Source organism: Ambystoma mexicanum, chromosome 1q (genome assembly GCF_040938575.1).
Source record: "Ambystoma mexicanum isolate Mex_15411 chromosome 1q, UKY_AmexF1_1, whole genome shotgun sequence".
Classification (NCBI taxonomy): domain Eukaryota; kingdom Metazoa; phylum Chordata; class Amphibia; order Caudata; family Ambystomatidae; genus Ambystoma; species Ambystoma mexicanum.
The window spans coordinates 536,720,329-536,743,731 of NC_090922.1; the positions used below are offsets into that span (position 1 = coordinate 536,720,329).

Genomic DNA, 23,403 nt, shown 5'->3' on the forward strand with positions numbered 1-23,403 from the left:
CCCCTAGATCTCCAACATCACTAGAGATGTCACCAGGGCCAAGCAATCGGACTAGCCAACTTTAAAATATCCTCTTTTGCCACCACCCCTGAACTCCTTCCACCCCCATGGAAGATAAAATAACTTAAAGGTAAAGAATAGGTTAGCATGTAACGTATTATTGCACACAAGTTCCTTCATCCATCTTGGATGGGCAGTTTGCCTGGAAGTTCACACATTTCTTTCACTACCATCTTCAAGTGATGACCCTTTTCTGCGTCCACCCAACTGCATCCATTTTTCAATCCTTTCCAAATTAGTTTCTTCAGCTCATACTCTCTTATTTGCGCCTTCTTCTTCATGACCCTTCACTTCACCGTCTTCAAGCACTTCCATGTTCCTCTGCACCACATTGATTTTGCAAGGTCTTGCATACGTAGTGCCCTGTTCTTTTCAGTCATATCCCACCTTTTAACACTTTAACTTCGAATTGTGTCTTTGTCAAACCATTCCTTATATGTATCCCGACTTCTAACAAAGACATCCATATCCTTGTGGTGCTCCACATCCCCAATGCGTGTGCCACCTAAATAAATTCAGCACAATATGGTCTGTGGTGCCCTTTGGCACTCCTATGTAGTGTGGTACAATATGCCCAAATCATCTGCTTCAGAATTTCATTGCACATAATCCTTCTGTTCTAAGCCCATATTGCCCCTCCATGACCCCTCAACAAGCCCTCAGATGTTACAGGGCTGCATTTGTGTATCCTATGGCACATTGACATGGAAATGACTTCTAAGGTGAACTGCACTCTTTTGTCAGCTATTATTTCTTTTAGAAAATTCTCCCTGAAAACACTGCTCCAAAAGTGTAATTTCCACAGTTCTTTCTTCTGCATGCTTCCATTGCACCTTGTGACTAAATCAGCGTGCTGTCCATGTCCAATGAGCCGAGGTCTACTCTGGTTACCAGAAAGCGCCAAAGTGGTATTAGAGTCTGTGTATGGCTACCTGGAGGTGGACAGAAGAGAGATTCCTGCAGTCCTCCCTCCTGTTCAAATCTCCTCAGAAAGCAATGTCTGATGACCTCCTTCATTATGGGACTGGTGATCACACCGCTCTACCATCACGCAGAGAACCAGAGACTCCTGCAAGCAGCCCTTGTTCACCACTTATGTATTTCCTGGCTCCATATTGCAATCTTTGCTCCATGCAAACAAGCTCTGAAGATGTTCCCACTTAAGCCCACTCACCACTTTCGATCTGCAAGATTGTGGAGAAGCACTACTTTGGAGAAGGAGCTGCCATAGTCATAGGAGCCATGTCGGGAACCTAGGCGAAGCCACAAGTAGGAAGCGGAACCCCCTCCTGAGCACAAGATGGCCGCGGTTATACAGTGGCTACAGCAGGACCAGATGACTTGAATGTATAAACTAATCTGTGGGGTTTGATCCCTGGGAAAGTACCACTACCCACCTTGATTGTTAGGAATTCATCTCACAGAGCCCTATGAAAGGTTGATTGTACTGGGCCAAAAGTGTCACCAGGAGCCGACAGAGTGAGAATGACGCGAGAAGGAAGAGGGTGAGTGGAGAAGCAGTTTGTTTGGAAGGGGTAACCATTGCATTTTAAACATGCTGGATTGCATGCAATAACCTTGATCCCTAAACAAGTACAGATGCCAGAAAGACATGGGAGAGTAGAGAGGCACAAGAAAACCGATTGATGCACAGCCGGAGGAAATAGAGGGGCATGGACACCTAAGAGGGATCGCTGAACAAGGAACCTTCTCATTGGGGGAAGTGAGGGAGTGAGGGAGGGAGTGAGGGAGGGAGGGAGGGAGGGAGGGAGGGAGGGAGGGAGGGAGATATTTTGAAAGTAGCATCAGCACTGTATCTGTTGGTGGCAGACTGTACAGGGCACTAGATCTGTAAGTGAATAGTGAGCTGCACATTAATTTCCTAGAAGTTTATCAATAGTATTCTGTGCACTTATATGTGTGTACTTTCTTTACTTATCCTTACTTCTAATGGATTGTGTCCTCCCACAGATTCCCGATATTAGAGATATATTCTCCTGCTTTGCAGCTCTTGGGAAAACATTTGCCCAGCAGGAGGGGCAGTGTGCTCTGGCGTTGATGGTCATAGAGTAGTCATCGTGACCAGATGTGACGTCGTTGATGGTGTCAATAGCGTGCGCGGCGCCCCCCAACCTCGATTCCTTTTTCCACATGCCCAACACAGTACTCGGGAACTTCGTCTCTGAGAAATTCTTTGACGCACTTTCATTCTTTCAAAAAAATTCCTTACGTTTTTTGAAGATTTCTTCACACCATGTTTACTCAGAAACAATTGGGTTTCAAAAAGTGCTGTGATTGCGATGCAAATAATGTTGCACACTGATCCTCACATAATTTCTGTGGTGCCTCAGTACTGACCACGTTGTGGTGGATTGCGGCTCATGTCAAGTTGACACTTTAAAGGGCAGAGCCTCCAAATTGACGCTAAGTCGTTATTCTTCGAAGTCTCCAAGTATGACACCTTCGAAGCACAGTCCAAATGAAAAGAGCTCCACGACCAATAAATCGTCAGATAAAGAGGAAAAAATGGTCGAAGAAACAAGTAAGAGATCGTACTGGATGAGCGACTCCCATAATTCCTCTTCTTCCTCCTCGAATAAGAATAATAAAGAGGAGCCATTCGTCCAGACTCATCTCAAGAAAGAATGGTGTTTCCCATCTGAATCTGCCTCGGTGGAGAAGTTGGAAGAATTTTGCATCAGAATGCCACCGGTCTTGGAGAAAGCAGGCGCGCCCGTTCTTTTACTTCTACGACCGGCAGGAACTCGGTTCACCAACCACCTTGTGCGCCAAAGAGCTTGAGACCGGTGAAATCCTTGATTCGAGGACTGTTGAAACCAACAACTTAATCGGCAGCTGATGCATTCTTTGATGCTCTGTCAGGTCCATTGGCACTGTCGGCATAAAAAATGCATTAATTGACAACAGTCAAAGATCATTCAAGTAAATTTGCTTCAAGCCCAGAAGGTATTTCATGTCTTCTTCCAGGATGTTTTCGATGAGAATGACGACCCAGTTCCCTTTGTGTTTGAGTCTATGGGTCTTCCTCGACATCCTTAGCCTTTTTATCCTCCTAAAATTGCTATCTGATCTAGCCTCTGCCCTGCAAGACGCAAGTGGCATGGACTCCTCTCCTGAGGTAGAATTCCTACAAGGAGGTACTCCAGGCCACTCTAATTTGGCATTCAAGAGCATGATGGCAAAGGTAACTAATGCCTTAGGTTGGGGCCCCTCCAGCTGGTTTTATAATGGAATGCGACTTGACAGACCTCCTAGACAAGGGCACAAACTTTGAACCGGTCCTTCTCTTGCACAATAATCACGGGAGCAAGGGATACCCTGCTCGACCAGGAACTGGGGAAAGGCCTAATAATATTAACAAGGCGTTCCTGTCATTCTTAAAATTTCTCTTAGAATATACTTTATATACAGTAATCATCAGAAGATCAACTATTGAATTAAATCCATTGATCTTTTTATCACAAAAACATTCCTTATTTTTCATTATTCATTCAAACAATTGGAAGGGAGCAAACCAAAATGTGAAAGATTATTAGACAGATCAAATTTGTCACAACATACATAGTTTACAAACCACAAAAGAACATATTCCTCGTAATTCAAAAAAAAACAAATTGGCAATTTTATCATTATTATTATATTGTGACTAATTTGACAATTAACATCCCAATATCAACTTCATTGAGGTAACGGGGTCTACATAGAAACACTACGTTTCAGAAAATGTGCCGCCTTCTTCAGGACCGGGGGGAGGGGGGCGGAGAGTGTGTGTGTTTTATATATCTGATTATTGAACAGTCAATAAGGAGCACTCCCCAACATGGAAACAAATCCTTGGGAAACCATCAGTGCAATATTTTCTTTATTCAAACGATGATGTGCAACATCACAGCAAGCAGTGAAAGCCAAACAGAATGTGGCTCTCCCATAGTGTATGGCCCAAACTCAGCCGCGTTTAGCTGTATTCTTACCGCTTGATCACAACTGGCCCTCACACAGGGGCTAGTTCAAATAACCCATGTGGCATGCAATTGAAGATAGAAAGAGGACTATTCTTTGTATTAGCTAACCTCATTGTCGGCCATCTTAGACTGGGTTTTCTTTGTTTGTAAAACCCTATTCTCCATTCTATAGTCGATATTACAAACATGATACACATATTCCACATATTTACTTGGTCATTCCTTTAGCATATAATGTGGCTAATTTTTCATTCAGTATTTCATTAAGCTGAAAATATGCATTATTATCATGTTATAGTTTGGAAACAGGACATCAAAATATGTATTAGCCTAAGCTGATCAATGTACAGGCTTGTTGGTAAAAGCCATTTACCCTCATATATTGTGGCAGATTCCATTATTCGAAGGTGAAATAGTATAAAGTGCATGATGCAAATATAAGAAGAGAGGAATGGGGTAGTAAATGGTACATTTGTTAACCATAGTATGCCATTTCTAAAATGTACAAAGTGCTGTTAAATAAAGTGCATAGTGCGAACAACATCAATCAGTAAAATACATAATGCTCTACTCCAGTTCCTCTTAGTATTACAATCTCAAATGCCAACATGTCCTGTTCATAAAGTGCATAGTGCTAGCAGCATACATAAGGTGCATAGTGAATCAGATGTTCAGAACCAAATCTGTCTACATGTTAAGACAGGACCATAAATGGGACCAAATAAAGTGACTAGTGCATTGCAAAGACATGCCATTTAATTTCAGTTTCTGGTCAATATTACATATGGATCGAGTAAGTCCCATTTTCCAATTCTCCAATAATATGTATGGGGACTTATAATAGAGTCAATAAACGATGGCAAATGAAAATTAATTTGGCCATATCAATTAGCCTCTCTACATCAATAAATCTTACCCAATTAAAAACAGAACTACAACTTCTGATATGCTTTCTCCTACAATACGAGGAAAAAACGCCAAAAGAAATTTGAGAAATGGCAACAGAACAAAACTAATGTGTTTCACAATCCGACTAAAAAATTAAAATAAAAAACGAGCCTACCCAAGCGTCTTTGTAAGTGGCATATTTTCTGCTTTGTGAAAATACAAAAAAGTTAATAAAAGTGGAAATTGCACAGCGAAAATTGAAAAATGAATTATTAATTATTTGGATCATTGTCCTAAGAAGGTATAGAGATCCTCGTCGATGTTGTGGCCATTTGGGTATTTACTCTCAAAATCTAAGATGCAACGTGTCTCTTTTTTGGCAAAGTTTCTTTTCTCTGTCGCCTCCCCATGGTTCATTGTCAATTTTATAAATACCAAAAAAGGAAAACTGTCCATGTTGCTTTCATGATAATCACTAAAATGTTTGGCCATCAGATAATTTGAGTCTTTATTTTGGATGGCTCTCACATGCTGTTGAATTCGTATCTTTAGTGTACACTTTGTGCTGCCTATATACCATTTCTGGCATGCACATGACCGTACATATACTACGTATTCTGTTTCGCATGTGATTTTATCCAAGATCGTGATAGTGTTTCCCAAAATCAGATGTTCAAACGTTGCACAATTCTTGGCAAACTTGCAGATGTTATATCTTGTGGACTTGCGAAAACCCGACTTCTGTGTTGTAAGCCACATACCGTTCTCTGATGTTTCGTCCTGTGCCATAAAACTCTGTACCAAAGTGTCTTTAAAAGAACAATTGCTTCTAAAACTGATTTTTAGGTTTACTGCAAGGTCTTTGTCCGCCAATAAAATCCTCCAATGTCTTTGAAGTATCCGTCTTAATCCTGATGCTTTGTAGTCAAAATTAGTCTAGTCGTCTCTTTCTGCTTCTGACTTGGCTTGTGAGCGAGATCCTGTGAGGAGACAGATCTCTCCTGTTGTCTCGCTTTTATATAAGCTTTCTCAATTATTTTTTTGGGGTAACATTGACCAAGGAACCCCATTGCCATGATTTTGCTATCCAGATCGTATATATTTCTGAGGCTTGTGGAATTTGCTTAGATCACATGCTGTGCATAGGCTAAAATGTAGTGGCAGCTGCAGGGTAGTACAGTTGTTTTTGAAATTCGACAAGGGATGTTGATAGGGCGTTCCAGTAATACTATCCCTAGTGTGACGTCCACTGTACCCATGGTCATTCACGCGTCGAGGTCCCTCAGATTGTTTTTTTTCTGCCAAAGTAGTCAGACTCACAAAAGCAGAGTTCCCTTTTTCGGCATATCACCGTTGATTATAATAATTGGAGCTAGATCTCTTCCTATCCTTTATTCATCAACTATCGATCATCTTCAACAACGGTGAAGGAAGACGATCGTCAAAGATCCTTTCGACTAAGCCGTTCGGCCTGGGATGGTCGCACCAGGCTTCGGCCCACGCAGTAGGGAGAGAGGGGGGCAGCTACATTCGCCCAGCTGCCATTACATGTTATCATGGATAAGACCCCATTTAAGTTCTGCCCAAGTTGCAGGAAAAAGTTCCCGTGGGCCGACAAGCACCTGGTGTGCAATCTCTGCCTCCCACAAGATCACGTCGAGAAGAACTGTCGAGCCGGTAGGCTCTTCAAACAAAAGACGTTGGAAGGACTGTAAGACGAAACGCTGGACCCACCACGCCATGCAGGCCGAAGCCACCATGTACGTGGAAGGGACCTTCAGCGATGGTAGCGATGCTGCCATTTCGGAAGGTGAAAGGGAGATGTTAGTTTCCCAAGCGCAAGGCCCCAACCCCACCAGACAGGCCAGCGGCCTTATTATGTGGATGACCCCCGGCGGCATGGGCGCTCACACTACCCCCTAACTCCACTAAACACACAACCTTGGGCCGAGACACAACATCTAGGGAGAGGTCCACAAGTTCACTGTCCTCTGGGGATTCGTGCTACCAATCGCCACATGACAGGCCCGACTGTCGAAACACAGCACAGATGTTATGCATAAATCCGCACCCAAACGTTGCACTTCGACTGACGAAGTGTGGGGCTACTCCACAACCGAGGTTCAGTGTTCTTTGTCAAAATCAGGTAAGGTCTCAGTGCAGTCGGGACTAGCCCACTTAGTGGAAAAACACGTCCCGAAAGGGCTTAGGAACGAGGAGGAGTATAAGAAGTGCTCTTCCAAGCCTCTTCATAAGGATAGGTCACTCTCCCCATCCAAATGCCAGCCTCGCAAGGCTTCCCAGCCTCACAAGGCTTCCCACACTCACAAGGGTTCTCAACCTCATGGGAAGGATTCCTTACCAGACCAAGGTACACCTCCTGAAAAGGACTCCTTTGTAGGCACTGTAACCCCTCAGGCCTCCACACTATGCCCAATTCCCATTCCGAGCTCCGCCCAATGGACATGTGAAGACATAGATAGGGTCAGCCAATGGACATGTGAAGACATAGATAGGGTCATGAGGAGGATGCCCTTTAATGGCAATTATTTGGACAAAAACCCAGAAGATTTCCTAAGCATCCAAAACACTCCTCCTATGACAGCTGCCTCTGGCTCTCAAGCCATTGCAAATGTCCCTACTAGTCAACCCCTATCTAAAAGGTCTTGTCCAGACACCCTGGATATTTCACCACCGGTTGATCCTCCCTGCGTTGATCATTATGACAGACTATTATGATGATGATGATGATGATGATGCTGTAGATACGTGTACAGCTCAAGAGGGCACAGAAGAAGGTTATGGTGATGACGAGGAAGAGACAGAGATGTACACTATAGCCTCACCCGTAAACCAAGACCCTCCGGTGGCTGATTCGCCCATTGACAACCAGCCCCTTCTGGATGACATGCTCATTAAGGCGACTGAACACTTTCAGATCAGAACACAAGAGACTCAGCAGGTCAAGGATTTTGTTGAGGATATCCTGGGGGGATAAGAAATCAGTTAGTTTATTCCAATCCTACAATCTGTCCAGAGAAAGATCTAACCTTCTCTGGAAACGCCAAATCAAACGTGTGCGGTTAACCCCCGCTTAGAGAAGACTTCGCGTCTAGGTTCCAGACTCCAAGGGGAACGCCCAATTTGCTTACGCTTCCCTCCTCCCCCCCCAACTATTTTGATGAGCAGGGTAGTGAACAAGATTCACAGAGAACAGATGAAGCTCATCCTAGTTACTCCCATGTGGGCAAGACAGCCATGTTATCCACATCTGCGCGAACTGGCGATGTGCGATCCCATCAAACTCCCATGACAGACCAATCTATTGATCCAACATGGGGGAGTAACAGTGCACCCTCAACCACACTCAATGAACTTGGCAGCGTGGCGCCTGAGATCAGAGTTTGGACAGAGTTTGGACATCTTAATCTACCACAACTGTGTATGGATATCCTCAATGAGGCACGTAAACCAGACCCTGTTATTTCGACAAGTGGAGAAGATTTGTAATCTGGTGCCAGTCTAAATAAATTAACTCCATAAAATGTACTCCTTCCCAGATTCTAAATTATATGCTCGACTTGCTAGAATCGGGGTTAGTATTCAACTCTATAAAGGTCCACCTGCCGGCTTTATCAGCTTACACCACCTCTCAAAGTAAAGTATTGTGGTGGAAAGTGCCAGTCATTAAGGCGTTCATGGAGGGAGTAAAGAGACTCCACCCTCCAATTTCAAACCCTCCACCAGGCTGGGATCTCAGTGTAGTACTTGAAAGCTCATTGGACCCCCTTTTGAGCCTATGCATAAGTCAAGTCTTAAACACCTGACATACAAGACTACCTTCTTGGTGGCCATCACATCCATAAGAAGAGTTGGTAAACTGCAAACATTGTCAGTGCAGGACCTTTTCTCGGTCATACACAAGGACAAATTGGTTTTATGTACACACCCTAGGTTTTTACCTAAATTCATTTCCAAATTCCAAGTGAACCAATCCATTGATCTGCCAGCCTTTTTCCAGAATACAACTAGGTCAGCAGAGGTAAAAATCCTTTCAGTAGATGTTAGGAGGGCGGTTGTAAACAGGACCACGCCGCTTAGAAAAACAGACCAACTGTTTGTCTCCGTAGCACCAGGCAGAGAACGAGACCGCATTTTCAAGAATGCCATCTCCATACGATTATGCTATTCATTATCAAACAAGACGCTGCCTTTCACACCAATAGCTCACTCTGCAAGGAGCACAGGAGCTACTCTGGCTTTTATCGCAAATGTCCCCTTAGACATCATTTGCAAAGCAGCTACATGGAACTCAGTTCACACTTTCACTCAGCACTACTGCATTGACACTCATTCCAAAGCAAATACACAGGTGGGACAAGAAGTTCTAAAACATCTATTTGCCGCTGATCCTTCTCACAACCCACCACCTTCTCCTAAGCTTGCTAATCTATGCATAGCATGTGATCTAAGCAGATTCCACAAACCTCAGAAGGGATACATTGCTCACCGTAATCATATTTCTGATGCTTGTATCAGCTTAGATTCACATGCGCCCATCCTTCCTCCCCTGAAAGAAGGTGCATAGATGTTATATGAGCTTCGCTGATGCATATCTGCTTGGATACACCTGTATTCGCCCTACACTTCATGCTACCTCATGTCGGAAACAAAACAATCTGAGGGACCGCGACACGTGAAGGACCATGGGTACAGTGGACGTCACACTAGGGATAGTATTACTGGCACGCCCTATCGATGTCCCTTTTTGAGTTTCGAAAAACAACTGTAATACTCTGCATCTTCCACTATATGTCGACATATGCATAGCATGTGACTCTAAGCAGATACAAGCACCAGAAATACGATTTCGGTGAGTAATGTATCCCATATATATATATATATATAGATTATATAATTAGTGAGTTTAATTTTATAAAAGCGTTTCACTATACACATTTAATAAATACAATAAAAAACATTTCCAACAAAGCATCTGTTACATTATGTTAAAACATACTTCTTTTTACAATTTAAGTGAAATACATAAAAAATTCAAATGTGTGTGTGTGTGTGTAGGTAACATCCAATATAAATTTAGCAACTTAGGAATGCTGTTTCCCATCATTAAATACGACCACAAGATATTTTACCTTTTCTATAGAATGTAGATCCCCAATATATTTAAAGTCACTGGGCTTAATATGCCTTGTAAACTCACATGAAAGTATCAAGTGCTTAGCTGTCTCTTTACACACAGGTATTTTGCACAGCCAACGTATCCTCTGGCCCACCTCTATCAGTATTTGAGGACTCATACACTTAAATCTTAGATAAATAGACTGTGCTTTATGACAAGAAACAAGTTATATGTATATTGACAAATTTGCTTTTCCTAAGGAGACTACTAAATTCCTTATAAATTGTGAATGTCCTTAATTTATCAACCGTCTCTCAACAATCCTGATCAAGAAGCTTCTTTTTGACTAAAGCCAGGTTGTCAATTAGATTGATCTCCTCAAAATCGAAGGCTTTTAGAATCGTTGACGTACTTGACACACATTGGTTCGACAAGGGTATGCTTTTTCTCTTTTAAGAACATATGTAGTGCTTCAAGCAAATAATTAGTTGGAGAAGTTAGCAGCAATAGTACTTTAGCCCATCTGGCTCCGGCAGCCAGAGAAGTCGGATCAAATTGTGGTGAATGACACAATTGGGGATTGACATGAGTAGGCCCACGCCATGTTCCCAAATAACACCCTCAAGAGAATTCAAGAATGGACCTAGGTCATACAAGGAAGATTCCAAGTCATACATTAAGCTTGGCACAATCGTGGCTAAAAAGTACTTTGGTAGAAGAAGTCATGAATATTGACATAAATGCAGACATATCCTCTTTAGCTGTGTATAAGAGTTTGAGACTTCGCTCTTATGTCCCCTTCTGTAGTTCCACCGGACATCTTGTGAGTTAAGTTGAAGGCAAGATATCTAATGGATTGGCTAAGTTCCAATCATGCATTTCCAACTTCCCATCTGTGTCGAATCCCAGGAGTATCGTCACTGCTTCCATGGGGGAAGCCCCTTCCCATGAGGCCAGGGAGGTGAAGCCTCTACCCGATAGTCTCCTTGGGCGTGGTACTCAGCGGGTGTATCTCATGGGGAGGGAAGCCTTCATGGGACTAGTGACTATAGCCATGGGAGGATACAGTATTCATCCCCTACATTTCTGTCCTCTCCCTCTCCTCTCACCCAACTCGGTCCGCTGTGGTCCCCCACACCCTTATGTACTTCTGTAGAGTACTTCATTCACACCAATCATACTGGCACGAGGAAGAGTGAGGTTTACCTAGGTGGAGTGCCTACAATCACTGGCACGAGGATGAACAACCAGAGAGGCAAAAGCCCACAGCTGAACAGACCGTTTACTAGAGGTGAACACGACGATGAAAAGCGAAGGGCTATACACCTCGTCAAGCCCATCCCACCCGTGAGGAACGAGGAAAGAGGTGCTGGTTCCGTGGCAAGCGACCAGTGCAGAAGAGGACGAGAATGAGGCACGAGTGTCTGCACTAGGTCCGTGGAGCAGGACCTTGTCCGGTGACTGGGAAAGAGGAAACCTGACTGGCAAAGCCGAACTAAGTAGAAGCCATGCAGTCTGAGCAGCTCCTGGGAGAATTGCGAGCCATGTTACGGAAAGGTGCGATGGAGCTCGTCTATTCCAGATACTTTATGGTCAAACAGAAGAAGGGGGCTGTGGGGGAAGAAGGGGGTTCGAGAGACCATCCTGGACCTGCGCCATCTAAACAAGTACTTGGAATCCCAGACATTCAGGATCGTCACGTTGCAGCTCATGCTCGGCCAAATGGAGGAAGGGGATTTCTCGACGTCGTCAGACCTAGAGCATGCGTACTTCCATGTCCCCATCCACAGGAAACATTGGTAGTTCCTACAGTTCGTGGTACAGAGCCAACACTACCACTTCAAGGCCCTACCTTTTGGCTTAGTTGGCCCCAAGGGTGTTCACAAAATGCCTGGCCCGGTGGCAGCCCACCTTCGTCTGCAGAGCGTACACGTATACCCATACCTGGACGATTGGCTGGTACGAACCCGCTCCCAGGAACTGGCTGACGAGCGCACAAAGGAGACCATCCGACTACTGACGGAGCTGAGATTCTGTGTACTATCCTAGGTCCTGCTTAACGCCATTGCAGAACGTGCTGTTACTCTGCGTCAGACGGAACTCAGTGGTTTGCCTGGCATCTGCATCGGAAGAAAGGCTAGCGACCATTCAAGGGAAGGTACAGCGGCTGTCGTTGGCAAAGACTGCCACGGTTCGGGCCATCAAGTGTTTGCTGGGCGTTATGTCCTGCATCTACCTCGTCCGTCTCTGCAGGTTGCAGATACGACCCCTAAAACAATTCTTGGATGCACGTTCGATACAAGTGTCTGGCAATTTTGCGGACAAGATCCCCCTCATTGAGGAGTTCTGGCAGGTGATGGAGGGTGGGGGGGTGTGCGGATCGCTCCCACATCGCCCAGGGGACTGGATTTCAAACCCCACCATACCAGGAGATGGTCACCACAGACGCCTCTCTGGAATGATGGGGAGCTCACACTGGACGTCTACATGCCAGAGGTCTGTGGCTTCCCGGAGGAGAAGGATCTGCACATCAACATCCTGGAGTTACGGGCAGTGTTCTGGGCCCACATGCCTTTCCTACCGTTTCTGAGATGCAGGTTGGTGAGGATCTTCATGGACAACACCACCATGTTCTACATCAGGAAGCAAAAGGGGCACTTTATCACCATCGCTCTCCAAGGAAGCTCAGGACTTGTGGCATTGGGCCATCGGACAGTGGATGTTCTTTGTCCCGTTCCACGTGGCAGGTGTCAAGAACAGCATTGCTGACTCCCTCAGCAGGGAGCTGCGCTCCTGCCACGAGTGGGAACTTCGTCAGCATTCGGTGGACTGTCTGTTCGTCAAATGGGGCAAACCTTCAATCAATCGTTTTGCCACAGTGGCAAACTCAAAATGCCAGAAGGTTGCCAGCAGATTCCACCAACTGAGGAGCATGGGGGACGTGTTCTCCTTCCTGTGGGAAGGTCTCTTTCTGTACGCACCCCCCTGCCCTTTTCCTCTCCTGCTACGTGTCAACACACTCCGTGTCAGTGCAAGATGATACTCGTCACCCCGGCCTGGTCGAGGCAGATTTGCTCTCCGTACCTTCTCAGCCTGTCAGTGTTGCCTCAAGTCAAGTTACCGGTACTTCTGGATCTGCTCCCCAGAGAGGGAGGCACAATTCTTCATCACGACCCAGGATCTCTGAACCTGAAGGCTTGGCTCCTGCAGCCTTTGAGTTTGGTGGTTGAGCTGCCAGTGGACTGCAGGGAGGTCCTCGCCAAAGCCAGGGTGTTGTTGACTCTGAAGTGTTACGGCCATAAGTGGAAGTGTTTTGCTACATGGTGCCGGTCGCAGAAGATTACCCATCTGAGGGTCACGGCTCGGATTCTTCCATACTTGCTTTCCTTGGCAAAAGCTGGGCTGGCTCACGCATCCATCAAGGTACACCTGGCGGCCATCTCATTCTACACCAGATCCCTGGGAATATCCTTGCTGTGGTCCCGCAGACTCGTGAAGGAGTTTCTCAAGTGGCTTTTTCAATCTTTCCCGTCCGGTAAAGGCGACTGCCCCGGCATGGGAACTCCACATAGTCCTGCCGAGACTTATGGGGGCGCATTTCGAACATTTGCATCAACGCTTGTGTAATGCGCGTTACAAATGCCATATCATATTGTATCATATCATATCAAGGCCCACTCAAGTTTCTGTCATGGAAGACAGGCTTTCCTTTTGGCCATCACCTCAGTCAGACAAGTGGGTGAGATCCAGGCCATATCCTGCAAGCAGCTGTATCTGACTGTCCATGAATCAAGGGTGGTATTGCGTATGCACCCCACTTTCTGCAGAATGTTAAGTTGGAATTCCACCTCAACGAGCCTTTGGTGTTGCCCGTTTTCTTCCCGAGCCCTTTGTTGCACGCCCAAAGAGTTTTTGGAATACTTCTCAATTGTTTGTGAACTTTCGACTTGAATCATAGGAAGGCCTTGTCCAAGGCTTCCATCTGAAGATGACTCTCCGGCTGCATCATGCACAGTAATTGGCTGGGCCGTCCGAGAGCCCACTCCAGCAGAGCGATCGCTGCAACAACAGCATTCCTTTCTGGTGTGCCCCTGCTCGACGTCTGCATGGCTGCGACTTGGAGGTCCACGCATAACGTTACAAAGTTGTACTGCGTCATCAGTGTTGCCAGGTAGGAGTCCAGAGTCGGCCAGGCATTGCTACGCAACCGGTTTGCTTGAGGTTAGTCTGTTCCAGGGGTAAGTGTTAATTGCTTCTTTTGAGCCTTGTCACCTCCCGTGGTTGTATAATGTACTCCTGTTTATTCGAACATGTGAGTCCATGCCAGACCACATACTGGAGAAGGTTTAAGTTACTTACCTGTATCTAATGTTCTCCTGCATTGGTCTGGCATGGATTCACATGTGAAACATCCCTCCGGCCCCTCTGTGACTCTTCTTGGTCATACTGCCACTTTACGTGCGTACCAAATCTGAAGATGGCTTCCAGTGGCGGGGCTTAGGGAGAGGACTGCCATTTGATGGGGGCAGTGCGACCCAGAGGACAGTGATTGGTTTAGAGATGAAATACAGTTTTAAAGTGAAAGTGAAACTGTTTTTTCTTTTGCTGAGGACTCCCAGCCTGACAACAAGGAACATTCATGAGCATGTGAATCCATGCTGGAGAACAATAGCCACTTACACCTTCCTCAATCAAAAGCACCCACACCTGCCTGTTTTAGGAGGCATGAGGAAACCCTGCAAGAGAGATCTCCTTCTTATCTAGGATGCCTGGTCTCCGTGCCACTGCACTGGGGCTGAAATTATAGGAGGTCCCGGCACATGATTGCAATGATCACACAGAGAGGTTATTGCCATCTAAAATGCTCATAACGGCGTGATGAGCATAGTATCTGCTGTCTGAGGCCTTGGTATTTTGTTTAGGTGTTTTTTTGCTATTGCTGTACTGGGAAATAAATGGGAATCTGATCGCTGGAGCCCTTCTCAAATGAGGCCATCTTCAACTGTTGCCGACCACACCCCCAGTCAGTGATCTTGAACCAGTCCTGGAGACACTAGCGAAGGATCAAATGGTCCTCTGTGATGCAAGCCGCTGACAGATTCAGGAGGATGACTAAATGTTGGATATCCAGGTCTATCTTGTACTGTCACAAGAAAAAACCTTGCAATTTGAAAGTTCTAAACAGTTTTTCATAGGGACAATTGTTCTTGGGACCCATTTTTCATTTTTGCCTCATCACTTATCACATTTCCTTATCAATCAGGGATTGTTTTGCGTTCTTTCTATCTGTACACTTATCAACACAGAGAAACATGCTTTTGTAGCATTAATTAACTAATCGCTTGTAGCGTTTAACACTAAAGGGAGTTGGACTGAGTCCTGTTTTTCTGAAAGTTAAACATGTGGTATTAACTATAGACTGAATCCCTGAGCCTTAAACCAGAAGCAAAACACATAGAGCAGAGCGCTGTTACTGATAGAGCAATTTTAAAAACAGTTACAGGAGATGCCGTTTTAGACTGTTAGACTGCATTCAGAGTTGGTAACCTATTGCGTCATATGACAATCTTTCAAAGCTCTGAGTTTTGCTATTTCATTGGAATGTTGGGAATCGTTTTTTTGTCTTCGTCATGACCACTGTTATGAGATTATGTGGGCCATTCATACAGTGCTTATGTCCCATTGCTATGGCCTCATGATGCTGTGGAAAGTCTTATGTGAAGCACTGAGAGAATCTGGGATTCCATTAGATGTTTGTAATTTGTCATTTGTATAGCGCCTTTTCCCATTGGTATGGTCTGAAAGTGCAGTTGTTGAATACCCTTGGATGACCGAAGTCCAGGTATGGGAAATTCGTCAGGAATTTAGAAATGCTTGTGTGCATTTTATACAGTATGAAAGTAGGTAGCAATGGCCAAGTCCCTGCTAGCTACCTGTGTAAAGCTGGTATGTGGTTGGATGCTGTGAGGTAATCTGGAGAGTATGCGAGAGCAGGAAGAATCGTGTGCAGCTACAGTACATTTTTGTCATTATGTCAATGCATTGTTGCATTCTTATTGCGGGGCGGTTGTGCGATATGTCTTAGAGTAGTGTATGATAGCATGTGCGGGTGGGTGGCCGTGCCTCTGGCTAGCTTCCATAAGCAATAGAGAACCAGGGCTCAGGTAACATTGAGCTTCTGGGGGAAGGTGAGAAAGGGTAGAATACCTTTGAGAAGGAAGAACTGAAAGTGGGACTTCTTGGCAATGTCCTGAGTGTGAGGGAGAAAGGGGAGAGTGTCTTAGAAGAGGACTCTGCGGTTTCTGGCTTCAGAAGAGCGAACAGGGTGAGAGCCCATGGAAGAAGACCAGAGTGAAGGGAAGAAGTCGGGTGCAGGTGTCCCAATGGGAAGGTTCTCCATTCAAATTGACTCAGATTTTGAGTTGCAACGGGGTGATTCACCAGTGTTCTTCGATTCGGAAGACTGCCATTGCGGAAGAACAAATAGAGGAGAGGCTGATACTACCAGCAAGGCCCCTACAACTTCCATTACACAGGCCGCCCGTGCCGCCTAAGGCAACCCCCGTCATGGCTCCAAGCATCCTGGGACCAGGCCAATTCCTGTTAAACCCTCAGACGTTATTACTGCAAGTCTTGTCGTCCTTGTAAAGCCTTTCGGAGCAACGTAATACAAGGCTACCACAAGTGCCACAGGTTGCACTCCCAACACAAAGTGCACCAAGAAGACCAACACCTCTAGGAAGGTTCAGATCGCCAAAGAGATCCCAGAAAACATCGACATCCCCACATTGGCGCTATCAAAAGGTGATGGCCAAGTGCACAATAACTAAACCCAATAGGTCTCCATCTCTAACGCCAGGGTCGCCCGAAAGGCCTCCAAGGCATTCTCCACCCAGAACGGAGGAGCAGGAGGAAGAAGAGCTTTCAAACACTGATCCTGATGATGATCCGCGGGACACAGTGTCTACCACTAAACCTGGGTCTCCACCCAGAGGTGACAGTTGGGATACTGACGACTTTTCAGTAGATGACCCACTGGAAGAAGTGCCAAAACAGTTGACACTGTATGAAATGGGAGCGTTCCATTCTATGATCACCAGGGCATGCCAGGAGTTCAGCCTTAAGTAAGCCTGCAGAAGAAAATAAACTTTTCTTTTTTATCAAATGAGCAAAAGGCAGTAGTATCAGTTTCCATCTTAGACCACATCTGGGAAGGATTCCTGCGCACCCCTTCACTGAAACAGCCATTACCGGCAGGCTGGAGAAAACCTTTAAGGCCCCGGAATCAACGCCTGAAAGACTTATTACTCAACCTATCCCTGAGTCGGTGGTCTCAGTGGCCATGGGCAGGAAAACCCACTCGCAAATGCAGAAATGCACAGTGCCACCAGTAAAAGAGGGGTGTAAGATAGACGCTTTTGGGATGAAAGTCTCGACAGTCAGAGCCACCACCGTTAAAGCAGCAAACTCCCTGGCCAAAATGCAAGATATGACAGGGGTGTGGCATAGGATGGCTCCCATTCTAGAACATCTACCAGAAGGAAGCAATGATAATTGTAAAGGAAGGAGAGGAGGCGTCGAACCACAACATAAATATTGCCGTCGACATTGCGGAACCAGCTTCAGCATTAAACAGATTGGCAATGGGGTGGTACTAAGGAGACCAAGCTGGCTCCGCTGCACATACCTTCGGACAGCAGTTCAACACAAGGTGATTGATATTCCCTTTGAGGGAGATGATCTATTTGATTATAGACGAAATAGACGATTCCTTGAAAGCTATGAAAGCAGACACTGATGCAGTGAGAGCTCGCACTGCATTAGCAGGGGAGAAGGAATTTTCGGCCCTTCAGGGGAGCATGTTGGAGAGCCAGCTCTTCTTCATCCACAAGAGGCGGAAGGGTGTACACTGAGTGCCTACTACTCTCAGGGGTACTGAAGAAACTTCCAGGGTTACCAGAGGTCCAAAGACTACAGTCAATTGCAGTGACGCAAGGGGGCCCCAGCCTCCCAAAGAGGAAGGCTAGGTAAACCGTAAGCGTGACTTCACAAAGCATTGAAACATTGCACGGGTAGGAGTAAAGGTTACAAATGACATCAAAGAGTGGTGTTGAATAACACACAAGTGGGTCCTGGAGATCATCCAACAGGGACAGCTTCTAGAGTTCACCAAACACCCACCACCAAAGCTACAAACACCTCCACATCTGAAAGTGCTCCAGAAAGAAGTGCAACATATACTAGGCGAACATGCAATAGAAAGGGTGCCAAAACATCTCAGACACAGGAGTTTACTTCAAGTACTTTGTAATCAGACGGCAAGGGGCGTCCCATACTCTATCTGTGAAAGTTGAACAGGTTTTTCAAAAAACAAAGATTCAAAATGGTAACGCTACATGAGATGATACGAGCAGTACAGCCACACAACTTCCTAGCATGCCTCAACTTACAGGACGTGTATTTTCATATACCAGGGCATCACAAACGCAGAAAATAGAAGGTTTGTGTTAGGAAACCCACGCTACCAATTCCGGATACTGCCTTTTGGGCTAGAATTAGCATCTCCGACGTTTACAAAATGCCTCGCACCCATTGCAGCATGCCTCAGGAAGTAGGGCCACAACGTCTATCCATATTTACACAATTTGCTCATCCAGACACCGATTAGCAAAGCACAGCAGTCCATTTCAAGAACACAACAGATGCTTCATCACTAGGATTTTCCATAAATTACAGGAAGTACTCTACACAGCCATCCAAAAAGCTGGTTTTTCTAGGGGCACAATTTTCCACAACAGAAACTCTACTGAGGCCATCAATGGACAGTAGCAAAACTAACATCATTGACTCTCACCTTCAAACCAGGGCAATGGATATTAATTCCTAAATGCATCTGTCTACTAGGCACCATGTCTGCTTATATCCTCTCATCCTCATTTGAAGGCTTAACATGAGGCCCCTGCAGGAGTTTATAGCCAACAGGTGATCCCAGATCACTGGGACTTGGGAATACAAGTGATCCCATCGCTCACACGAAAGCGCAGGTGGTGGGCCCTCGCGCAGAACGTAGCAGTAGGAAATCCCTAACAGGAACTAATACATAAAAAGAGACTTCATGTTTGGGAGGGCGCGTAGACCAGCTTCACATCAAGGGATTCTGGACCAAAGCTGAGCCAACCGTGCATATAAATGTTCTAGAGTTGGGAGCAGTCGGATGGGATCTCCGATCGTTCCTACCTGCGTACATGGTGTGCACAACATGTCCAACCGCTCTCTATACACCCGGAACAGCTCCTCCCATACATGTCTTTAGCAAAAGGAGGCCTCTCCCACTCGTCAAAGTACACCTGGCTGCCATCTCCAGCTACACCAGGAAGAGGGGAAATGCGCCTCTGTTCAGCGACAGGCTTGTTAAACATTTCCTGCAAGGGCTATTTTGGTCATTCCCACCTACCGGGAGGGCACTGCCAAAATGGAGTTTAAACCTGGTCCTAGCAGGGCTAATGAGGGCGCTCTTTGAACCGTTAGCTACTGATAATCTCAAGTATGTATCATTGAAGGTCGCGTTCTTGGTAGCGATCAGAAAGGTATCAGAGCTGCAGGCACTGGAGGTGAGTGAACCGTACTTGCCGTTCGGGAGGGATAACGTGGTGCTGAGGACGAACCCCCCACTTCATCCCCAAGGTCACAACTGACTTTCACAAAAACTCAACCATTACATTGCCTGTGTTTTTCCAAAGCGCTACATCACCTGCAAAAATGTTGTTGCACTCCATAGACGTCAAAAGAGCAATGAAGTATTATCTGGATAAGACGAAATGTTTCAGAAACTTTGTGCAGCTTTTTGTAGCTTTCAGGCCTCAAAATAAAGGGAAAGTAATCTCAAAGTCAGGGATTCCCAGATGGATCTCATCAGCGATCTTTCTGCCATACAAAGGCAAATAAACCGTTAACAATTGCAGTTCTGCCCATTCCACAAGAGCCACGGTGGCGACACTGTGGGAAAGAATTTCATTAACATACGTATGTGAAGCGGCCACCTTTGTGAACATGTGCAGTACCGCAAAACATTTCTGCTTAGGATTGCAACATGCAGCAGACGCAAGAACAGGTAGCGCCGTCCCTCCACGTCTATTCAATTAAGGTAAGTCTTTACCTACATCTCAGCCGCCAGAAAGTTCGCACTCAAACTCAGGCTTTTGAGTGGGAACTGCAGCTACATTACTAAATATACCATGAGAAAACGAGGTACTATTTGGTAAAGCGGTTGATCAGACCTTGAAACTTCTAAAAAGGACCATGAAACACTCAAGACGCTGAACCAGATTTTAAACCAACCTTTTCATTAAAGAGGGTCACAGTCGAATAGAGTTTTTGTGGCCAAAGCTACTCAAGTTCTGCAAGGCAGACAACTTATTCCTAGGGTCCAGGACAATTATCTACCACAAAACAATTGTTAGAAGAGGCCGAGATAAAGAAAGGGGTCAAACTGCAAGAGGTTCGACTCATCTGCAAAACAATTACTGTTTTGCGGCCCCTACCGTATCACCCCATTTGGGGGCAGCATAACCTCATTCGCCCACCTATGGGAGGGTATCCCTCAGACAAGTGGGTAATGTCAACAATAAGAAATGGGTATTGCGTAGAGTTTCAAAAACTACCCCAATATCACCTGCCAAGACCAGAAGAATACTGGTAGAACATCTACAAATTCTACAAGACGAAGTACAAACTACTACTACGACAAAAGGAGCCATAGAACCCGTTCCACCAGCAAAGGAAAACAAGGGTATTTATTCTGTGTACTTCCTTGTTCCAAAGAAAGAGACAAAACGCCTAGTGCTGGACCGAAAACCAGCACACACTTATGTCAAGCCACACACTTCTGAATGTTAACGTTCTAAAAAGCCACTCCGTTGCTCAAAAAGTGAGACTTTCTGGCAACACTGGATACGAAAGATGCATACTTTTATATTTCAATGCTGCCAGCCAGCACACTGAAAATTTCGAAGGTTCAAAGTGGGTTGAGCGAGTTACCAATTCAAGGTGCTCTCCTTCAGGATCATATCACCCCTTCATGTATTTGCAAAAGTGCTAGTGGTGGTGGCGGCATCGTATCTGCGCAGAAAGAGTATTCCAGTGTACCCTTCTATGAACTGGCTAATAATAGGGGACACCAGAAGTCTGTCAAAAAAACGCACACAAAAAAAAATCTTTTGCACCAGCTCAGCTTTTCTATTAACAGAAATAAGTCTAGCCTAAACTCCAGCCAACAAAAATACTTCCTAGGAGTGGTAATTTATACCAAAGACACCTTAGTTTTTCTGTACAACGAGAGGGTACAAACCTAATGAACAGATCCCTTGTTATACAGTTGGTTGGCAGATAAGTCAGAAATCTAATGCTCCTACTCCGCTTGATGGCATCATGCATCTTCGTGTGACATGCAAGGTTACATAAGCGTCCAGTGCAAGCATACCTCACAATCGCAGCAGACTCATCATTCTCAGGTTGGGAAGCCCCTTGTCTCCACCAAACAGATAAACTAATGTGGACACACGCACACTCTCCAGGAGAAACCTCAATATTCTGGAATTCCTAGCAGTTTGCAAAGCACTACAAGCTTTTCAACATCACCTTATAGGGAAGAATGTGCCGATTATAACATCACAACTGCCAGGTTTTAAATCAACAAACGTTCAGTACTCCTTCTGTCTATCCACATTAGCACACAAAATCTGAAAATGGGGCCTCGATTGAGGACTAGATCTCCAATCTCAACATGTTGCAGGGGAACACAACTGCCTAGCAGACACACTAAGCAGAGAGAGAAATCAACCCTTCGAACACGAGTGGGAGTTACATTTGGACATTCTAAATGACATTTTGAAACTCTGGGGACATACATACTTAAACCTATTTTTTTAATACTTCTTTTTATTTGCATTTCTCAAAGGAACAAGACATTTGAAGTCCAATTAAACGCCACATTACAATCAACAATCTCGTTCCCTCACCCCTTCTCAACACCCTCACTCCCCCTTCACCACCTGTTGAACCTCACAATTCCTCCCACCAACAAAGAAAAAGCCCCATACTCGCTCCCATCCTTAAACCCCTTCACATTAGCTTGCCCAGTGGTGCTGTTAACACCCGCACCTCCGTCTCGGAGGATCTATTCTCTTCGTGTCTGTGTTTCTTTCGTCGGCTCCCTCCATGGCCTCTCCTCCCCAACCGTGGTTATTCATGTACTCTTCGAGTCCCCAGGTTCCCCTCTTCCAGTCCCCACTTACGGATCAGGGCACTCCACTTGAAATGCACTCATCCCATCATTTACTACCGCTGTCAGCCTCTCCATTACCATCATGCTGTGTACCTTTCCCTCCCAGATTTCTTTTGACGGGAGTGTCTCACTCTTCCAACACTGGGCTATAGCCGGTCTCCACGCTCGCAGCATTGCTCAAAACCCCAGGGACACATGGGAGAAGCTCCTGCAAACATTCTGGACAGCTTCAGGGGGTCCCTCTGCTAGCCCATCAACATTTTAAAGTTGTGGTCTATCGTGGAGGTGAACAGACCGCCCTGGAAGGCCACTCTGTAGATTCACTTCCATTCCTCCACTGTGATCTCCTCTCCCCACCAAATCTACCCAGTACCCCTGGAATGTTTATTTCCCCTCCAAGCTGGCCTCATTCATAGTTCTATACAATCTGGACAAGATCCCCCTTCTCATGGTGGACGCATCAATCACTTTTTCCACTGCTGTTAACCCTCTTGTAACGAGGCCTTTGCATTTTGTATCTGTTAAAATGCCTTTGACTCAGAGATATTCAAACACTGCCCAGTATCTCTCGGACGCCCTCCAGGTCCAGTAAATCACCACATCCTCCAAATAGGTCCAGTAGGTCCTCAATTCGTCCCTCATGTGCTCTAAAATCGAGTTTGGCTGCCTTGTAATACAGGCGAAGATCTGGGAACCTAAATCCTCCCCCCATCCCCATAACCCTTGGGAGGATCAGGGTCACTAACTTCACGCTTAACGTCTTATTTTTCCATGTACATTTACAAAGTTCCCCCATTATTTCTGTAAAGAACTTCTCCGGGAGCTGTCTCAGGATTGCTGTAAACAGATATAGCAGCCGGAGAGCATATTCATCTTTATGGAGGTCATCCTACCTTACCACGTTAAAATGAGGAGGTCCCACCTATCCAAATCCACCGTCAATTGTGCTCGGAGGGGAGTCCTAATTGGCCGAAACATCTCCAAGTCCCTAGTCCCCCTGATAACCAAGTACTGTATACCATCTCATCAATCCTCATGCCTTGGTAATG

The 23,403-nt window shown here is 45.5% G+C and overlaps 1 protein-coding gene across 5 annotated transcripts in view; it reads left to right on the forward strand.

Annotated features, from left to right (window-relative positions):
- CIC (capicua transcriptional repressor) overlaps positions 1-23,403 on the forward strand; it is a 2,254,744-nt gene that overhangs the window by 422,937 nt on the left and 1,808,404 nt on the right. The window lies entirely within an intron of this gene.